At 40.5% G+C, this 12,042-nt stretch overlaps 2 pseudogenes; one reads left to right on the forward strand and one right to left on the reverse strand.

The window, feature by feature from the left end:
• Window positions 1–4,586: 4,586 nt before the first annotated feature.
• On the reverse strand, window positions 4,587–4,705 carry LOC134912177 (5S ribosomal RNA; annotated as a pseudogene).
• Window positions 4,706–5,402: 697 nt separating this feature from the next.
• On the forward strand, window positions 5,403–5,521 carry LOC134912178 (5S ribosomal RNA; annotated as a pseudogene).
• Window positions 5,522–12,042: the final 6,521 nt, after the last annotated feature.

Below are 12,042 nucleotides of genomic sequence, written 5' to 3' on the forward strand. Positions count from 1 at the left end.
CTTGGGAATGGGAATTCAATTGTAAATTCCTCTTTATCAGGGACTGTACATAGCATCTAATTGTACATCACTGGTGAATATGCTGGCACTCTTTAAATAAAAGCATAGTATTAATTGTGAGGAGAGATGTATCAAGCCTTTGAGATAAATAAAGTGGAGAAGTTGCCCAATCATTTTCTAATTGTCATTTCATAAACTGTGTATGTTGTCAAATTTTGGCGTGTGTGATTTGTGTTAATTTTGGGGTTTTCGCATGGGAAGTTGCTTCGGAATTCGTACTTGAATGCACAGTAGAATGCGTTAGAAGTCACATACCAGCACACAAAAAAACTCATGCTTTTATTTGCTGCACAAGTCGCTCCTCAAATCCAACCACAAGTTGCACCTTAATTCACACCAAAAGTTGAGGAAGAGCAGCAAAATCCCGAAACGCATTCTGATTGGTCAAAAAATTCACATGCTACAGTGACAGCACCATGTTGTTATAAAAACGCCCCCAAGGCACCGGAAACACGTGCATTTGGTGGTGTTTGTGGTGGAGTGTTTGTTGAGGTCGTTGGAGAGTAGAGTTATAAATTGAAATTACGATTGTTGCCTGGGATCACAAATTGTCTTGTAATTTTCTGTTGTCTTGGTCAGTTTATAAGTATGTCTTAGTTTTGTCCTGTGTCATTTTACGTTTTGTCTTGTCATTATTTATGAGTGCCTGTAGTGTGTGTGTGTGTGTGTGTGTGTGTGTGTGTGTGTGTGTGTGTGTGTGTGTGTGTGTGTGTGTGTGTGTGTGTGTGCCTTGATGGTGTGGAGGGATTTCTTATTTGCTTTCATTTATCAGTGTTAAGTGTTTTGTGTTGTGATGGAGGAGAGTGGAAGCAGGAGGCCTGAGGACAGTGGGAGGAGGAGGCCTGAGGAGTTGGACTCTGATTTAGAGGAGGTATCTGTACAGTAGCCTGTGTGTGACACATACAGGGAGGATGAGGAGGATGATGTGGAGGATGATGAGGAGTCTGTGCCTGTGGGCAAAACAAATAATGGGTGCAATGTCCGATTCACATATATAGAGAATGTGGCCCTGGTAAAGGGAGTTATGTGGAATTATGACAGCCTGTTTGGCCGCTACTCATCCAGGACCAGTAGGTGCAGGAAGTCTGCTTTGTGGGGCAATATTATGGATGAGGTGAGCTGCTTGGGCCCACTGAAGTGCATTGTGGAGAGGGCCAAGAAACATTTTAATGATATAAAACATTGGGTGAAGAAAAAGATGGCCACTGTGTCCCACCTGAATATGCAGAGAGGCGCAGGCTCCCCCTTCCAGCAGGAGTGGTTGAAGTATGAAGAGCCACTGTGTGTGATAATTCCCTCATTGGTGGTTGAGATGCTCCATGTGCATGACACAGATGCCCCACCAAAGTAAGTATTATCCTAATGCTAACCGTTATCATGTTAGTTTAATGTGATCAGTGTGACTGTTGTTGTAACATTTAAACAACTGTACTGTGTGTTTTGTGTTGGTCTGCTCATGTCAGTAAGTTTTGCTTATTCTTAAAAATCTAACTTTACCTTTACTAGTGTCACTGCTAAAGGCTGGTTGTTTTTTTGTTTAGAGTAGACCCATCAGTAAACACATTATATTTCTGTTACCATCCGCAAAATGTTTAAAATTAGACCTATAACAGTTAAGTTGTATGTCTGCTCTGGTAATGGTTTGCCCAGTGTACATTGGTTGACTTTCATTGATGTTTTCAAATGTTTTATTTTTTATTTTTCCCCCTATCTCAATATCACATCACAGGGGAAAGTGGCAAAGGGAAGAAGAACCATTCCGCCCACCCCAAAAGCAGCTGCACGCTGAGCCTGGTAAGTACATTTCCAAGAATGTGTTGTGGTCAGTCTCGCAAAACAACATTATCTTTTCATTTTAACATGCTTAATTTCTTTATGGCCCATCTGCCAGACAGCCACCACCACTGTCTGCATCAACATTCAGGAGTAGGGAATAATCGGCACCTGGGAGGCCAACACACACCTCCATGTGCACATCTATTCGGTGAGTCTCTACAAAGAAGAATGAAAAGGCTTAGCATCTTAGTCAAATATGTTTTAAAGCACCTTTGATTACATAAACTTCTGGTAATATGTCTGAAGTGAAAAATAATTTCTAAGTTGCACAATAGAGGAGTTTAAGTCGGACAAAAATCTGCAGATACTGCAATGTTTAAAAACAGTATTCTTGAGAAATGAGTGTAGTTTGGTATGATGAACTCCACATTTGTTTTGAATGATGAATACTACATCATACTGTACTTCATCCTGTTTCCATTTGTTCCACAAAATAAAATGGCAATCTATTTTTTTGGTGTTTATTTATTTTTTGAGGGGGGGAGGGGGGTCTTCCTGTGTGTTTTACTTTGTATTTTTGTGGCAGATACCACAATTGGTCATTGTGCTGTGTGTACACGTATATTTCCTCCTTTCACTCTAAAGGGCCCCATACACTAGTACGATTTTACAAGATTTCATACAATTCCAATATATCCTGTCGAAGTCAAAAATATTACATAGAGAGAACATACAGACTACACACATTATAAGTCACTATGCTTGCAAATACGCGCAGCGAGCACAGCAATATATGGTAACATACGCATTTACACGGACATGCCACAGAGAAGGATTTGACACATATTTCATACAGCATATAATTATAATAATATCAAGCACAAGACATCATAATGATTTAAAATTATATAATGGAGTAATGTCATGTATGTGTATTATTGGAACGAAGCAAGATAGACCTGTCATATTTGGTATTAAAGCAACCAGATTAATGTGTAGATTCATTTGATACTAGTTATTAAGTTGTAGGACATTGCAACAAGTAGTTATGATTAAATGTATGAAAGCTAAAGTCACTGTTATTAGGACAATAGACATTCCAAGCAGTTTGTGGACAGGAAACTCAGGCCAGCCCTTTTGATGTCTTCAAGGCTGAACCTGGTTAGCATACGAACAAACCAGTGACTCATCATGAATGAGAAAGTTCCCTCCCTTAGACTAGATGTGTGCACTCCCCCAAACTAGATAACACATTACAGAGACACACAGGAGTTAGTTGCTGTTTTGTCCCAGACGATGGTGGAGATGTTGCCAGACCAGTTCCTGTATTTATTTGCAAAGAGAAAGAGTGATATGGAGGGAAGAATATATGTGAGAAAGATATGGTAATTGTATCACTGGCCTGTAACTGTAACTGCATGTATTAACTGCTGACTGTATAAATTGTAACCATGTAACTATATGTATACTGTACATTGTGATATATTGAATACATATCCTTTTAATAACAAATATATACATCAATGAGCTTTGGAACTCAGAGAATGTGTGGGTGTATTGTTTTCTCTTATGGGATGCAGTGTTTTGCAAAGTATAGCGCACATTCATGGCACATGGTAATAAGATGTGCAGGCATCTACAATATATATTAGAGCGGGCATTTTAAATATTTGTTAGAAAGCAATTTGGTATTTACAATTGAGGGCTCGATCCGGGTTTCACATGCTCACAGCCTAACAGGTCATAGCTGACTTAATCTATCAGCAAAGGGCGGAAAGTTATCCTACGTAACCTTTTCCTGGTTGGTAAATGTGCTGAAAACCCTATTTGTGTGCTGTTAGATTGCGTCTGTTCTGTCTGGTCTGCAGAAGTGCTGATAGAACACGTAAAACAGGAAAAAAAAGCCATTCAAAAATCTGTGAAATTTTTTTTGGGCACCAAAAGCATACACAAAGGGCACCGATACTTTGCATACCCTCTCACATTGTTGCCGCAAGATTTAGATTGCTAGATTTGTTTAGATCTGTGTGAAGGAACAACAAAGGAGTGACCCGGCACTGGTCATACAAAGGATACACATTTAATAAGGAGAAACCAAAATTGGACGATTTTATATAAATTCTCAATTCTGTGTCCAGTTTGTTGGTGCGCCCAGAGCCAGAGAAAACATATGTCAACAAGGGGAGAAGAAAGAAGGCTCTTGTGTGGGCGTACTCTTATTTAATTGAAATAACTTATAGGGATTATCAAGTTAATCATAAGTAATGCTGATAAAACATAACTTTATTGCAATATTCTTTAAGATCAGTGTAATTGCCCATTGTAAAAAATATATGATCCAAAGTAAGGTTTATGCACATTGGGTTAGATTGAAGGAAATATAATAAAATGTTCTGGCCCTGCCTCAGGGAATGAGATAAGAAAGGATGTAGACACTTCAAAGTCGTACACCCATTTCAACCCGACCAGTACAGACAATCTGTATTAATGAAACCAATATATGGTCAATTGAGTAGTAAGTCTGTCAGGGTCAAAATTATTGACAAGACAGTACAAGGTTCATACTGTTTGTCAGGCGACTGCACAAATGTGTTAGAATAACCTATAGCTATGTATGTACTTTGAGGACTAATGTTGGTCCTTCAGATTGAAATATACACAATCTCAGGAGAAAAGTTGATGAAAATTTAGAAACAAGTGGTGATGCTGCTGTTGATGTCATATACCACACATCATATGAAATGATTGATACTCTACAACACTGGGTATTCCCTGTGAGTCTCCTCTTCAGGTACTGACCCAGCCCAACACTGTTTCGCTTCCAAGATCGGACGAGATCGGGCATTAGCAGTGTGGTTTGATAGTAGAGAAGGTGGGTCAGACTCCAATGAGAGTGCACCTAAATAAGAGAATGTGACTGTTTTGTCACAAGAGTAAAGTGTGGATCTGCTTTCTATGTTAGGCAGGAGACATCAAATCCCACAGCTGTGGAATTGTGCCCCAGGATCATAGATGAGTGTCCACGGAAAGGAAAGTGGTGAAAAAATAGAGACCTCACAAGTTTGCTCTGACTCATCCGTGACATGAAGATATTTAAACAATTTGTTCTTTGTCAACTATGCAAAATTCCTATATACATAGGAGAAAGGCCAAAGCTAATATAACTCAATAACAGTAATGAAAAAATATAGATCACTGATATCAGTGATCTATATTTTTTCATTACTGTTATTGAGTTTGGCCGCAGCGAGTTTGTCGCTTCTAGCCGCAGCATATAAGTATATATTTGAACGCAGTTACACCTAGACCTTATACATAATCTGTACCTGTATCTTTTAGAGATTTACTCTGTACATCATGTGATTTCTGTTTTTAGCCTAGCTGGTTCATCTTTCCCAGCCGCAGCATTTTTGTGATTGCACCTATATTAATGGATACATCTGTGTTTAACCATATGATTTGATGTCTCCTGCCTAACATAGAAAGCAGATCCACACTTTACTCTTGTGACAAAACAGTCACATTCTCTTATTTAGGTGCACTCTCATTGGAGTCTGACCCACCTTCTCTACTATCAAACCACACTGCTAATGCCCGATCTCGTCCGATCTTGGAAGCGAAACAGTGTTGGGCTGGGTCAGTACCTGAAGAGGAGACTCACAGGGAATACCCAGTGTTGTAGAGTATCAATCATTTCATATGATGTGTGGTATGTGACATCAACAGCAGCATCACCACTTGTTTCTAAATTTTCATCTACTTTTCTACTGAGATTGTGTATATTTCAATCTGAAGGACCAACATTAGTCCTCAAAGTACATACATAGCTGTAGGTTATTCTAACACATTTGTGCAGTCGCCTGACAAACAGTATGAACCTTGTACTGTCTTGTCAATAATTTTGACCCTGACAGACTTACTACTCAATTGACCATATATTGGTTTCATTAATACAGATTGTCTGTACTGGTCGGGTTGAAATGGGTGTACGACTTTGAAGTGTCTACATCCTTTCTTATCTCATTCCCTGAGGCCGGACCAGAACATTTTATTATATTTCCTCCAATCTAACCCAATGTGCATAAAACTTACTTTGGATCATATATTTTTTACAATGGGCAATTACACTGATCTTAAAGAATATCGCAATAAAGTTATGTTTTATGAGCATTACTTATGATTAACTTGATAATCACTATAAGTTATTTCAATTAAATAAGAGTGCGCCCACACAAGAGCCTTCTTTCTTCTCCCCTTTTTGACATAGATCTGTGTGAAAACGGATACATTTGTTGCTATATAGTTAAATTTGAAATAAAAGTATTTAAGGAAGTAAAAATAAAGCACAACACGCAGGTCTGGCCTAGTCATTAAAGATTACACAGAACAAGCGGTTGTGCTTGTGAGCGAGTATAGTTAGCAGTGCTCACATTTATAGAGTTGTGTGATTTGTTTTATTGCGTACTTACATTGATACACGTGGTACGGAATGTGAGGACAGCGTAAAAAAAAAAAAAATGTGCACGTGGCGCAAGGCCGCACACGTGGCATAGGGGTACGCACGGTTGCGTAATTACGCAAGCTTGCGTAGGGTTGTGTGCGCAATAATAAAACAACACGATAGTTTGTTCAGTTAAAAGGTGGGACAGTAGCTATGCTATAATAGCACGTAACTATCCGGTTTCAAAAGCAGATTAGTATAAAACTTTTGTTTAAACTGTATTGCCTCTGGGGGTAAAAGCTGCCAATCAGAACGAGTGAAAATTTTCTGTACAGAAAAACACAGCGTATTTGAATGAGTGAAAGCGAGAGTGAGTGGGTTGAACCCCGGAATTCGGGATCCCGTTGTTCGGTACACCAAGTGAGTGGAGGCTTGGCGGCGTGAGGCGGCTAACTCACGTTAGTATAGATTGGAATACGTAAGTCATGAGGAGACTTACACAGGAGCATGGTAGGGAATTGTGAATTGTGATTGAGACCCATATAGTTTTGTTGATACGCTCCGGCTGAGGTTTCGCATCTTGTGATTCGATTCCAGTGGTCGTAGGGCGGATAGGTAACAAGTACCTATACGCTGTGCGATTGGACCGCATGTTTGTGGGTGCGATACATAGCGCAACTTGATACCGCGATTTTACGCAAAAGCTTGTAAAAAGGGTATCATTAGCGCTGTATAGAGCAAACGCAAGCGTGATTTGTGTTCAAGTGCATAAAGGGAGTTTTCACTGGTCTCTCTCGAGAAAATCTCCAACGACAGATATTTACTGGAAAGGGTAAGTTACTCCTAAAAACTTCCAGAAAATATAGGTCAATTAGGGGCCCTAAGTTGGGTACATCGCCATCGCTATCGACAGTGTATGGTAATACCGGCCAACGTGGGCGAGAGTGGGTGAAAGCTCTCGGAGAACTTTCACCGTCGGCTTATATTGAGTATTTTGGTGTTTGTGGGAAAAGGCCCACAATTATGGGAGCCAGTTGCTCAACTAAGGGACGTATGGTAGCCAGGGTTCAGGTTGAAGAGCCGCAGCCCAAGGGGTCAGCGAGGTTTGTTATGTGTGGAAAATATGGTCCACACACTGAAGACTTTTTGTCTGAATGGGTACGTATGACTGCAGAAGATAGGGCATCATTCCCTAGGGTGGGCAGCTTTGTGCCAGAGGTACTGCAGAACGTAAAGATTAAAATATGTCTGATAAAATCCAGAAAACAAAGGGTCAGACATACAAATTGTTTAAACCTGTGGCAGCAGGAGGGGTTGGTGAGTTTGATCCTAAGGTATTGCAGGTGGTATGTCTAACAAGAGTCAGATAAGACAAGAATGGAAATATAAGAACTGTTTGAACTTGTAGCAACAATAAACAAGTAGGAAGAAAAAAAGAGAATGCAAGACCGCCATATGTAGATGTGGAAGCAGTTACGGCCAGCATACAAACTATAGAAAATAATAAAAATATGAAAAATATGACTGTAACCTATATATGTACTAATGAATGTTGAAGTTTTATTTAGGAGGAGAAGGTGACCTGATTGTTTTCAGCCATTTCTCATGCACTCAGAGGAGTATCCAACCGGTAAAAGAAGAGCAGTAGCCTGTGGAGGAAGTGGCTGAGACCAGTGGAACTGGTAAGTATGGTATCACTCGTGTACATATATAGTAAACCCCCCCCCCCCAAAAAAAAAAAAAAAATAATCAAGAAAGTAACGTCAGAAATGGAGAAAAACCTGTCCGCACTTTAGTATTTGCCAGTAGGAAAGCGGACAGAGACAGGGTAACCCCCGGGTATTTCTTTCAGTTACCATATAAGAAGTATTCATTCCTAGTAATGCCCATAGTCAAGATGAGCTCGGAAAAGTTTGTTGGACCATGTACAGACCCTTAATACGGGATGAGAAGGATTGAATGAATACTTTGCATGACCTAGAAGCTTGTTAACCTTTTTTTTTGTCTTTTTCAGTTATAGAAAACTCTCCATCTTGATAAGATCACTGGTAAACACTAATTCGGCAAATGGGAGGTAGCTGTCTCTGTGCTAATGGATGGGCTCAATAAGGCATTGAGGGTCAGGGTGCAGACTTCTATGCCAAATTGGAAAGGGGTCACAGTAGCTAATCTTAGAGAGTGTGCTATTGAACATCTCAAGAATAGTGCTAGGCGCAGAGAACAACAGGTGGAGAGGTTGAGGACGGTAAGTATACAGGCACATACAGGAAAGACCCATCAGTCCAAACCTCAGATCCCTAATGGTCAATAATATGTTACACTTGTAGGAAGGAAGGGCATTTTGCCAGCGATTGTAGAAGTAGTAGGACACATAGTCAATATAGACCCCCTAGACAGAAAACACAAGCCACATTATTAAACACATAGATGGGACCAAGGGACATATAGTAAGGAATCACGAATCATATAGAAAACACAGATTCGGTTAATGGGAAGAACAGAATATATGCAACATTACCCTTAGAGGGGTTAAGATGGGGCCTCTAAACTTTTGCTTCTTTTTCCTAGCAGAAATGTCCCCTGATTAACTTAACAGGAGCTTTGTTAGATATGATATACATATAATGTGCTCCCGCTCAGGAAGTACAAAGTATGTTAGACACCCACGAAGACTAATGTTACATTGCACTGTTCTAGATGCATGTCCATCACAGGTAGAGGAAATTATCTCACAGATACCGGGTTCCCTATGAACTTAGGATGGACAGGACACTGGATTGATGGCTGGGATAGTCTCAATAGCGATACGACAAACACAGAATTTTTTTAAGGGGAGTAGACCAAGTAGAGAATCACTTCCCCATAGTGCCCAATCCAGTTGTCAAATTTTTATTAAATTTTCTCCACCTCTGCAAATTCATCTGTCACCAACCTCTATTCTGTTTCTCTACAGTTTCCTCTTCATCTTTTGCGTTCACACAGGATGGTACAATACATGGACCCAATTACAGTTCAAACTCCACATGCATAGGTCCTTCAGAATTTCTGCCCAAACCCAGCATATCCCAACAGCATGATAACACCAATATTACTGCAGTGTGCCTTGTCATGCACAAAGGGTGGAGGAAGGATGAGAATACTGGTGAAGGGAAATTTTGTATAGACACTGATATGCCTGTTGGTGAATGGCAAACCTGGCATTTTCTTTTTCATTTTCTTCTTCTTTCTCTCCTCTAGAGATGTTTTTTTTTTGAGTTATGCTCTTGGTACTCTACTTTGCAAACACACAACGACTTCGTACAGTTAACACCCTTTAGGAATTATTGTTATGTATTGGTGTGCACTGATGTTTTCTCAAACTGGGTAGAGGCATTTCCTGCCGCCACGGATGCTGCTGTGTTTACCGGAAAGAAAAAAATTGCGTAGAAATTTGTGTGTAGATAATGGTACCCCTAGAAGTAGGAGCAAAGCTTGAAATTGTACTATTGTGATCATAGATACTGCCACTAGTATTATGTAGCATCGGAACCACTCCCAGAACTTCACTTAATGAATCACCCTCTTCAAAATTTGTTTTTGTTTTGGTATTTGTGTCTTTTTTGTTGTTTTTGGAAGACAACCTCATGTCATGATTGATCCGCACAATGAGCAGAAATACACCAATGAGGTGACAGTACAGTACCTTATTGAGATGAGCCAGCATTTGAGAACTTGACAAAAGAACTTGAAACTGTTGATTGCTGGTATGCCAAATACTAACTGTCTTGATTGTGAACCAAGAGACTGTGTGATAGTTCTTACGCTCAGGTTGCCTAATAGGTGGGAAGGACCATACCAAGTTTTGTTGACAGCACTATCCCAGTGAAAGTAGCCCGAGAGAGAGACCAGGGTCCACGATTCCCATTGCAGGAAAGTCGGTAGTCCGGAAAGAACTCGTAAATGGAGTGAGATCGCAAAAGTATCACCAGAGACTCTGTTCCATGAAGACTGAGAGGTGGCACTGTTGAACATTACCTGAGCGTACTAAAGGATTGCAGAAAGACCAGTTATTGTAATTGATTTGTTATGAACAAGAGTTGTTTTGTTCTATTTCTCTTTTCTCTCTTTCCCGCTGACAAACATTTTTTTTCAGGACATTCTATTTTTGCAAGGTTTTTTTTATGAGGAGTCGAGTGTGGGACTGGAACTGGTTCTGGAGGAAGGAGTGATTTCCTTAAAGGATCCCAGGATTAGCTGATCAGTTTGTTAAAGCCAGAGAAAAATCAAAGGTCTTGTAGTTATGGAGTTCGGAGGTAATCAGGAACAATCAGACAATGGCTATTCACACATTGCAGATAAAGAGCTCATTAATATATGTGGAAGAAAGGTTTATGAGTGGCTCTCTCCGAACTCCGAAGGTTTATGTTATTTAGGAAGGACACTACTTATAACCCTTGTTCAATGATTAAACAGACCTAGCATACATTCCAGAAATGGAAACAATGTTCAGAAAAGGATAGGAATATGTAGATCAGGCTTTTTCAACCAGTGTGCCGTGGCACACTAGTGTGCCGTGACCAGTTGCAAGGTGTGCCGCGGAGTCAGAGCAGCTTCTTGCACCTTCAAAGTGCACTGTTGGCCCGGGCTCTTCTTAGGGGAGCAGTCATGCTCTGGCCGTGACCTATGCCTTGATGACACGGCGGTGTGATATCATAGGTCACAGCCGCCACATCTCACCACCCAGCCAGCCCATCCACCTGCATACACATCTTTCAGTTCCCGCCTGCATCCACAGCTTTCCTTGCCCACCCACATCCACACCTGCCCGACCTCCTGCTGCTCAGTATGCGCAGCACTACACTATGAACAACCCCCGCCACTGAGTGACAGGGAGGAGGACAGCTGACCGGTAGGGGCTAATATTTGTTATGTTATCTCTCCTGTGGGGAGCAATAGGATTTATGGAGTTATGGGGGGAACAATCTGAATAATTCATGTGGGGAGCAATAGGATTTATGTGAGGAGAAATGTGATTGATTTATGTGTGAGCAACATGATTTATGTGGGGAGCAATGTGATTGATTTATGTGGGGAGCAATAGGATTTATGTGGGGAGCAATGTGAATGTTTTTTCTGTGTAGGCCAGTGTACAGTATGGGGTAAATTTACTAAGGTGGGAGATTTTTAGAACTGGTGATGTTGCCCATAGCAACCAATCAGATTGTATCTATTATCTTCTAGAAGCAGCTAGACAAATGTTAAGTAGAATCTGATTGGTTGCTATGGGCAACATCACCAGTTCTAAAAAAAACTCCCACCTTAGTAAATTTACCCCTATGTGTGGATTTTTTTTGTTCACCGTGAGGGCCAATGTGTGTTTTTTGTTTTTTTGCCTGTCGGGAACTGATAGTGTGCCTTGACAATTTTGAAATATTGTGCGGTGTGCCGCGAGTAAAAAAAGGTTGAAAATCACTGATGTAGATCATGAAAATTTGATGTCACTTTAACGATTTGTTTGTGTCTTCTTCATCTACCCAGCAGAACCTCAATCGAATCCGAACATCAGTGTACAAAGACATAGGTACATGTATATGTGAAATGTTCATCCAAAACAGACATTAAAGGCCAAAGCACTGTCCCAGCATACTCTATAGGTTGAATGTTGTCCCACACCCAACCAGTGGTCCCGTGACTGCCGAGTGCATATAGAGGATGTCTCGTCCTCCTCCCTGTCTTCCCCAAATATGGTCAAACATCTGATTTGCGAAATGAATACATACTTGTGT

The sequence above is a fragment of the Pseudophryne corroboree genome, chromosome 4 (genome assembly GCF_028390025.1).
Source record: "Pseudophryne corroboree isolate aPseCor3 chromosome 4, aPseCor3.hap2, whole genome shotgun sequence".
In the NCBI taxonomy this organism is placed as follows: Eukaryota; Metazoa; Chordata; class Amphibia; order Anura; family Myobatrachidae; genus Pseudophryne; species Pseudophryne corroboree.